Genomic DNA, 9,519 nt, shown 5'->3' on the forward strand with positions numbered 1-9,519 from the left:
ATATAGAAATCAATAAACTTTTTGTAACAATTTTATTTTTATATAAGAGTCCACACTTTTATGTACTTTCTACAGAATTGCCATCAATATAAACGTACTTATCATATCTAAAAAACAAACTTTCATGGCCTGATCCAATACAATCATTTTGACACTATTGTTGTCATTGAGACACTAACCTTCAAGATGCTTCCTTTCATGAAAGAACAAATGATAGTCACTGGGTGATAAAATTGGGGCTGTTTGGGGAATTAACAAATTGTTAAAAAATGCTATGATGATATCTTGAGTTTGTTTTCCTGCATGTGTATGAAGAAACAGTCATACAACAAAAATGTTTATAAAAAGTCATATAGAACACTTTTAGAAACTGGAGGAAACTCGTTTGATAACAAAGATATTGTGAAATGTACTAGGCCTAATACAGCCAATGCTATAGCTGGGGTAGTGCAGCTATGGCGGCTACGAACAGGATCAGAGTAATTCAGAATTCAATACACTGTATTATGTTTGGCATTGGCTGGCATCATATGCATACGGTATGTCACACTTTACTTTGAACTAAATATGATGAAGTTGAGACCAACTGTAACTACCTACTGAATTCTGTATTTTACTTAATAAACAAAGAAGCTTGTGACACACCAATGAATGGTACACCATTTACACGGGTAGGAATGAACTTTAGAAATGCTGATATAACATATTATATCACATGAAAATGAGACAAGTATATAAAACAACCTGTACTAGATAAATGTATTACTGTAGTAATACTGTGTGCATGTTTCTGTGAAATATAAAGAATTAGTGCTGAACGAAATAAATATAATTAGTTCATCAGAAGTTAACATGAGTGGTTTGTGATCATCTCAATCAATTCAAAACTGTAACAACTAAGACCCTCCATCACGATTGCACAAGAAAGGAGCACAATCTAGATATGCCTATGCGACCACAACTGCACAAGAGTAAGATAGCTGATAATGTACAGATACCACAGACTGACCGGTCATTGAGCTGCACACACGCCTCCTACATGGCATGAATTGTAACTGCTTGCCCAGTAAGCTGAGAGCCCCTGGATATCATATTTTACACCTCTGGAAGAGGATCACAGAGGAGTTAGTTTTTGGCTATGGCACTGAGAGCAACAGAGCGGTTTTAGCATAGAAATAAGTTTCAAACGCTTATTTATTTTAGATTTATATATACTAGCAGTTACCTGCGGCTTTACACGCAATTTCGTAGGTTCTGCAGTTGTTTTGGTTCAAGTGAATTATATTTCCAATGACAATGTTGTGTTTGCTTTCTTCCCACAATCAAGAAAATGTGTTAAAAAGTGTATATTTATGGTCATAGTACTTTACTTTGATGTCAATATTTGTTGTTCTATAGCTGATTTTGCCTCTTTCCTGATCAAGAAAATATACATACATACACAGTTCTGAGAAGCCTGCTTTTATCAAAAGACAACTAATTTAAGTTTCATAACAGTCTTTAAATGTAAAGTTAGACTATATTGCTCCACTTCTAGCTGTTACCCGATTCTTTGCATGCAATTTAGTAGGCGTTGCACGTGTATGATTAGTGCTGTTCAAGTGAATTAAATATCCGACGCCAATGTTGAGTTTGCCTATTTGTCAAGAATCAAGAAAATAAATCAAAAATGTTAAATTTAGGCCATTATAATTTACTTTGTTCTTAGTATTTCCATTTTGTTTGTTTTCCTTCTTCTTTTGTTCCATACGTCTTGATTTTGCCTTGTTTACCGATCAGAGAAGCCTTCTTTTGTCAAAAGTGGACTAAGATAGGTTTTATATTAGTCCAAATTTATTGTAACAATTAATAACATTGCCATTTAGATCTAATACTGTACTTAATATTTAATACAAATTTACAGTTAAAAGTTCTTATAAGTAAAGTTGTTATTAGTAAACAATGACACTTATTTGTTTCTTTATAAACTAAAAAATATTACTAATATTTTAGAACATTTAGAGCTGGAATTGGAACATTATTGGAAAATTTTCATCTAGCACAGTTCTTACCGACTGCTTCAATGGGAGACTTTGGTGATTCTGACCATCTTATGTTTTAAGGCATTTTGTAAGATAGATGAGTACTTTCCTAATAACTGAAATCTAAAATTGCGATAACCATGTTTGTTATTCCTTAGAGGATGTACTCATAATAAATGTAAACAAATTGAAGATAATAAACACTGTTTACGCAAGAACAAGTAATTACATTAGACATGTTCTTTTAATCAATATTAGCAACTCCAGAGACCTAGATGGGATTTTTCACAACTTTAGAGACCAATAAGGTGTATCCCGGAGAAATTTTTGAAATAAGAATATGCCTATATTCATCACAGTGACTGTAAGAATGTCATTGTAAAATTTCAGAACAATCGGTTGAATAGTTTCTGCGTGAAATCAAACCGAACACACAAAGGCACTTTCGCATTTATAATATTATATTAGGATGTAGCCTGTGGGTGTACGTAAGGATGTGTGTATGCACATATTATCAAGATTCACGTATGTTATGGTGCTCATGATGGATATGCACAGAATTATATGTTTAAGATGGTGACTTTATATTGATGATGATTAATGTTTAAAATATTTCATATATGTACTTTATGATATTTATAATTTTAAGATACTGTATATGGGTGATCAAGTAAAGGTAGCCACCATTTGGATCTCTTGAAAAATATTAATTTTTCAGTAAACTTTAAAACTGGGAACTTTACCTCATTTTTTATGCAATATACACTATATTACGACATATGATTCATATGGTTTATGCGCTGAAATTTTTGTAATAAGGCTACCTGGAGCCGTTTTGTATTTTTTAGAACAACATAAATTTTGGACCGCCCACCTGCAAAACTTGAAGATTTCAAACTCATTGGTAGCCTAATACAAACTTTCTCAGCACTTAAAACCAGATGTATTATATGTAATAATGTAGAGTATATTGCCTTCTTTCACATCGTATATGTGTCATCCTGGAGCCATTTTGTATTTTGGAGTATAACATGAATTTCGGATCGACTAAGTGCAAATTTACGATTTTGAACTCATTCCAATACATAGGTTCTTAATGCATAACACTAGATGTATTATATGTCATAATATAGTGTATATTGTGAACTTTCACTTGGTATATGTGTCATCCTGGAACCGTTTTGTATTTTGGAGAATAACATAAATTTCGGACTGTCTACATGCAAATCTAAGAATACAAACTCATTGGTAGCTCGATAAAACTTTTCTCAGCACATACAACCAACCAAATGTATTTTACGTATTTTTAGTGTATACTACGTACTTTACGTGTTATACGTATCTTGCTGAAACCCTTTTGTATTTTTTATGAAAAAGTCAGCTTCAGACCATCTACTTGCAAATCCGTGAATCTTTGTTATGATTTTCAAATCTGCTTTTCAGCTGCTGACAATGTAATTATAAACAATACATGTTTATGTAATGTTCCATCCGTTAGATTGTTTTTATTTAGCGATCAGATTTTATTTGTAAGTTTATAGGTTAGGTTTCAGTGACTGCCGTTCACCATTTTCTCCCCTCACTTAGGTTGGTCCTGACTATGAAGTATGATGGGGTAGTGAGAGGAAACTGAAATCGAATCCACAAATGGAATCCATTGGCAGTTTCTCATAGGTAAGTTGATCACCCTTTATATTGATATAATAGCCAACTTTGGTAATTAATTACATTGGTTTGAAAATTTGTTATTTATTAAATTTTCTTTCAATTGTTATTATTCAATAATATATTTAATCTGCATGCATGTAGGATTATTTTTCTATCAAATAGGTTAGTATAATACTCACACAATCTAAAACTATTGTCTAAATTTTAAGTTTATTTTTTTTCTCACGTTGCATGCTTTTATACATGCATGTATACGAAATTGAATATAACTTTTCATGCTGAGTTTGTAGTACTGTAGTCCTATGTTACAGCATGTGCACAAAAATTATAGACTTTCTTATAGCTCACCAACTCAGTTTAATCCTTCGCACATCACTAATCAATCCATTAATTTTCCAATATTGTCAAGACAAGTAAAAAATTCTTTTTCTTTAAGTTCACAGCTAATTTTTATTATAACGAAATTATAAAAGGTAACAGCACAAAAAATATAAATAAAACAGGGTATTTTACTAAAAATTAGCGTATTTATTGATAAAAATTTTAAAAAAGCACTATTTACAAAACTATTTATTTCAAATAAATTTAAATTTCATTGTAAAATGTAATTAAACTGAAAAGTTTTATAAACTACTAGTTAATATATTTATTAGTATATTTTTTAATCACAAGACTACCTACTACACGATAAAGAATAATAACAACATATATGCACACTCGTGACAACCAAGAAAGCCATGGATATGTTTGGTTATGGCTTTGTAGGAGATGCAAAACTGACAAGCAGTTGGTCAGAGTTAGACAAAGGGCACTACCCTTGCCCTGCCACAGGGTGAAGGTCGTTTATAAATACTTCCATAGCAACCGGAAGAGTGCACCGACATTTTGAAGGTCTTTTGTGAACTAAAAAAACTCTCCAAGAGACATAATCTATAATATCAGATATAACTGTATTTGGCATTTTGGTCAAAGTCTACCATTCTAATATATCCGTCTACAGCGTGGGAAGGGTTAAATGCAGGAGAGACTTAATATATAATGCATGCTTTTATGTATTTATTAAAATTAGAAATACTGTGAGAAACTAATTAAAAATATTGGGTTTGTAGACTTTACTGATAACAATCTAAAACCAACTACATTTCTGATGATATAAACTTTAATTAGCATCAAAGATTTAATGTGAAAGCTAATTTAAGTACTAATTTTTTATCTTAATATAAGGAATAATAATTATAAAATGATTGCCAAAATACAAGAAGATTTAGATTACCCTTTCAATGTTTTCCTTTGAATAGCAAATCTTAATGTGTAACATAGCGTCTGAAATTATTATGCCATGGGGCAGTATTAAAGATCACAGGATGCACTAATGGCCAGAGGCATTGTGGTCAAAATTAGATTTTCTTGCCTGGTAGGACTACTTTTAATTACCCCACATACAAGTTTTTGATGATTATTAAAGCTTAGATTGTTGGGTATATTAAATAAATCCTTTTGGGTTTGACACATAAACATGTCTTCTTAAGAAGTTATAGCATTTCTCTCTTAGAGGCCACTATATTCAAACACTTCATCATAAATGTGAATTTTTGGATTATAGATTTAAAGGATAAAGGTTAGCCAGAATTATAATGAAATAAAGGGTGACCCATTTTTAGTTTCCTATATTGGTAACACTGACAATTAACAGATGTCAACTGATGTGCCAGTTTAAGATAACACAATTATGAAATGGATTGTTTTAAACACCACTTAACATGTTAAAGTATTTAATTGTTGTCCAGTAATAGCGAAACAAACTGTGAATTGAAAATTATGGGATGATTATGGTCAGTTTAACTGCCCAAACAATTCACAACAAAGTGGATAAATTTGATGAAACTGGAAACACTGAATATAGAGTAAGGCTCTTGCATCATCATAGAATACGATCAGCCATAATATTGCTCCTGTGAATGATAGTGTTAACTAAAGACCCACAGGGGAGTTTGAGCAGCAGGAAGTTGATGCTGAGTTTTAACAAAAAATTCTTCTCTAGTGAGACACTTTTCAATCTCTCTGGGTATATAAATAAACAGAATTGCCATTATTAGGGATGAAAATTCTCAAATGTGATACCATTGCATTAAAAAAAAGAAACTGTCTGGTGGGCACTAATGGTTAGATCCTCATTTTTGAAAACAATGAAGTCCAGGTAGGATCAGTCAATGGTGAGTACTGCAGCCACATGATGACTAAGTACTTTTGGAATGTAATTAAAGATATTGATGTGAAAAATATGAGCTTTTAACAAGACAGTGCTATCACATGCAACTTTGGATGTGTTGAGACCATGTTCAGAGGTTGCATTATTTCATATCACGGTAATGCCAATAACACTTAAGTTATATATTATATGGTAACAAACAACATAGGAGCAACTGAAAGCAAGTACAGGCCAAAGTACAGCCCAGATGACCCCCAAAACTTGTTAAGAGTCATAGAAAATTACCTAAATGAACTGCTGTAAGAGGTCCTAAAATGACCATTTTCTGGTATAATTTTCCATTGTTGAAATACCAAATATTTTGTAATAAAATGTACTAGTTTTGAAGACTCACTTTGTGTTTTATGTAAAATTATAAATAGAAAGTGTTTAATAAATGACTTGGATAGCAATAAAATAAAAGTGAGGAAAGGACTAAATTAAAGCCCATAAAACCCTTTCTCAGCTGTCTGCATTTATAGAACTAGTTAGGCCAAAGCAGATTTTAGATTAAATTGCACTTTAAAAACACTACATTTTGTAATATTTGAAAATTTGGAACTAAAATATTACGAGGGATAGACTTTTTTAAATTTATTTTTTAGTTCAAGATCTCAGAAAGTATAAATAAACCAAGTTTCAGCTAAATATGAAATGGTCAAGTTGAAAACTATTATTTATATTCGTTAATTTGACATGGAACGATTCCTGGTACAATTTTTGGTTAAAATATAAGTATGTTAGCTTTAAGTTAGGGAAATTAAGTTTTCTCTACACTGAGGAATTGACTTTCTCATATGGGAATATTTCTTATTAGGTTTTTTCTCACTTTCATAACTTTTGGTATCCTTAACAATATTTGTAGTACTTTCCATTACAAAAATCAACAAATCTTGCAAAGTAGAACTTGTAATCATTTATAGAAATAGTAGTTGATCAGTAGGCCTAATACCTCTGGCCATCTGCACAGGCTACTTAAGTGCTGCTCCATACCGATGGCGATCAATGAAAAACATCCCTCAAGACAGTACTTATCTGTAAAAATATAAAATTCCAAAGGCCTGATCACAAATGTGTGAGAACTAAAAATATTACAAATTTAATTGTTATTCTACACAGCAGGGCAATAGCTGAGGATAACAGCTAACCACTATGGTAAGTTAGAAGTGCACAATAAATTTTAATTCACATTATAAAGTAAAAGTAAACAACACAATGTCCTCCTCTTAAACCTACCTTTCCTTAGTTTGTTATTCTCTCCTACTCGGAAAACTAGAGTCTTCAAGGTCCCCTCAATTAATAGACAAATAAAGATACAATATAACATTAAAAGGGTAGGGTACGATAAGCAGACCCAGTTTTTTATATCGAAATTGGCAAACAATATTACTTAATCATAACCACCAATATAATTAATAGATAATGATAAATTATCTTGAACAAATAACTTAAATAATCTATATCAACAGCTGTAAACACTTTCAAATAATATACGTAAGGTAATATTTCAAATTTACATAGAAGTAACATTTGATTATAAAAAATGGGAGTCAATATTTTAGAAAACTACACGACATTGCTTTGAAAGATAATAAGACATGTTTTACGTGGCTTCATCATGTTGGACTCGTACTGAAAAATCCATTATATGAAATTTGTGGGAAAGAAACAACTTACTGTAACTGTGAGAGGAGCAAATATGGTCGTCTTCAGTTTTCCTAATTTTGCTTATATAATAATTGTTTGTTTCATCACTGTAAATATTAAATCCATATTTTCATTTAAAACATATGATTGTTATTGAGGACTATAGATACTTTTATAGCGATTGATAGTCTAGGATTTGAGATGCGAATATTAGGTAACCATGATTACATTTTTCGATATAAAAATCCGGGTCCGCTTATTATACCATACCCCATTAAAAATTTCAATCATTTTTGTGCAATAGGCCTATATGACCAACTGCTGACTGCCTAACATTTTTTGCAGTGAATTTAGATCTTTTTAAAAATAAACACTATCCAACAATTTTAGTAAAAGTAACATTTTATGTGATCTCTAACAATTTTAGTGAAGGTAACATTTATGTTATATCATAAAAAGTAGGAACTGAAATTGGTTAACCAATTAGACTGCATCATTTAGGGTACCCTGTCCATTCCAGCCAAACAATAAGCAGTGTGATTGAGTTCACATTTAATAAAAGTATGGACCCATACTAAAAATGCCCTCATCTACCATAAACTTATTTATCATGTCATTTAGTCATATTCCTGGTATAAGGAAAACGCAATGTACTTCATCTTAACATTAATTGATACTATATCACCTATTAAGTTTGGTATGAAACTAGTTGTTTTTGACACTTACCAAACATTAGCAGGCAAACGTTTATAAAAACTCATAGCATTCCATTAGAACGAGGACTCCACTTCTATTAATATACTACTATTCATTTTGCTATTTATAATTTGGACTCTCTCACAGCGTCTTCTTCATAGCGACAAAACAATAATAAACAAAATATAAAATCGTTCTCTTTTTCAGAATATTTGCTCGTGAACTAATACCATTTACAACACAAGAACACACCTTAAATTTTATTACTCCTAATTAGGGGTGGCCAAATGAAATTGTAACTGTTTATTCGAAACAGTTTCGGCAGTGAAACTGTTGCGCGATGATGGCAGTTGCAACAGGTAAGGACCATTTATATTGCAGAGCTGTTATAATATTTTTTTATTTATACACAATTACGTATGTTATAACTTATTATGAGCTTAATGACTAATATGTCTTCAACAGACTAACTTTCTGAAATATATCTGGTTTTTAATTTTTTTATTACATTGAAGTTTTACTAGCTTTTGATTTTAGTTTACATCACGTTTCTATTGAATATTGGTTTATTACCAGGTAAATGAGTTTCTATAGTGTTATAAAACATATGTCAAGGTAAAATATTTTGAAAAAAAGACGTAAAAATGCTCTTTTAGTACGGACTACATCTTGTTCAAGGATTGTATAATATTTTGGGGCGTAATTAAAAATAGAGTGTTTTAGTGAATTACAAAGCAGTCTTCTGTTAAGTGCAAAATAAATCATAAGAACTTTCCAACAAAAATGGTTTAACTGCTTATAGACAGCTAGCCACTGTTGTACTTCACAATTTTCTTGAAACGTTTAGTTCTTTATATTACACAACCCGGCATGGCAGAGTATTGTTCACGTACAAACAAAATAAAATGAATCACCTTAAACTGCAAGTGACAGTGTGGTAAGTACATCAAGCTCTGCAAGCTGTACAGATCTGTGAGCCGACCATCACGGATCATTTTAAAAACTATATGAGAATTTTGTACTTTTTTGTACAATTTTGTACCACCAATTTTTATTTTTGTACCAGTCAAATAATGGCTCAGGAAAATATTTAAGTTTTGCTTAACATGATGAGAGCTAGACGTGCCGTTGCCCATGCACTGCTGGTTGCAGTTGATTAGTTGCAGGCGCTTGTACTGTAGTTTACTAGTTTAGTTAACTACAATGTGTTTTGTGTGTCCTAAACACAGTACTAGTTAG

At 31.4% G+C, this 9,519-nt stretch overlaps 1 protein-coding gene across 2 annotated transcripts in view; it reads right to left on the reverse strand.

Annotated features, from left to right (window-relative positions):
* Positions 1-8,609, reverse strand: part of LOC124371662 — a 42,622-nt gene extending 34,013 nt beyond the window's left edge. Inside the window, exons 1-2 of one of the 2 annotated variants that reach the window (XM_046830000.1) lie at positions 8,311-8,609; positions 6,890-6,972 (exon numbers count right to left, since the gene is read on the reverse strand). The gene's annotated coding sequence lies outside the window, so the exon portion shown is untranslated. The remainder of the gene's footprint in view (positions 1-6,889; positions 6,973-8,310) is intronic. The other variant, XM_046829999.1, reaches the window with a different exon arrangement.
* Positions 8,610-9,519: the final 910 nt, after the last annotated feature.

The sequence above is a fragment of the Homalodisca vitripennis genome, unplaced genomic scaffold (genome assembly GCF_021130785.1).
Source record: "Homalodisca vitripennis isolate AUS2020 unplaced genomic scaffold, UT_GWSS_2.1 ScUCBcl_1787;HRSCAF=5849, whole genome shotgun sequence".
Lineage (NCBI taxonomy): Eukaryota > Metazoa > Arthropoda > Insecta > Hemiptera > Cicadellidae > Homalodisca > Homalodisca vitripennis.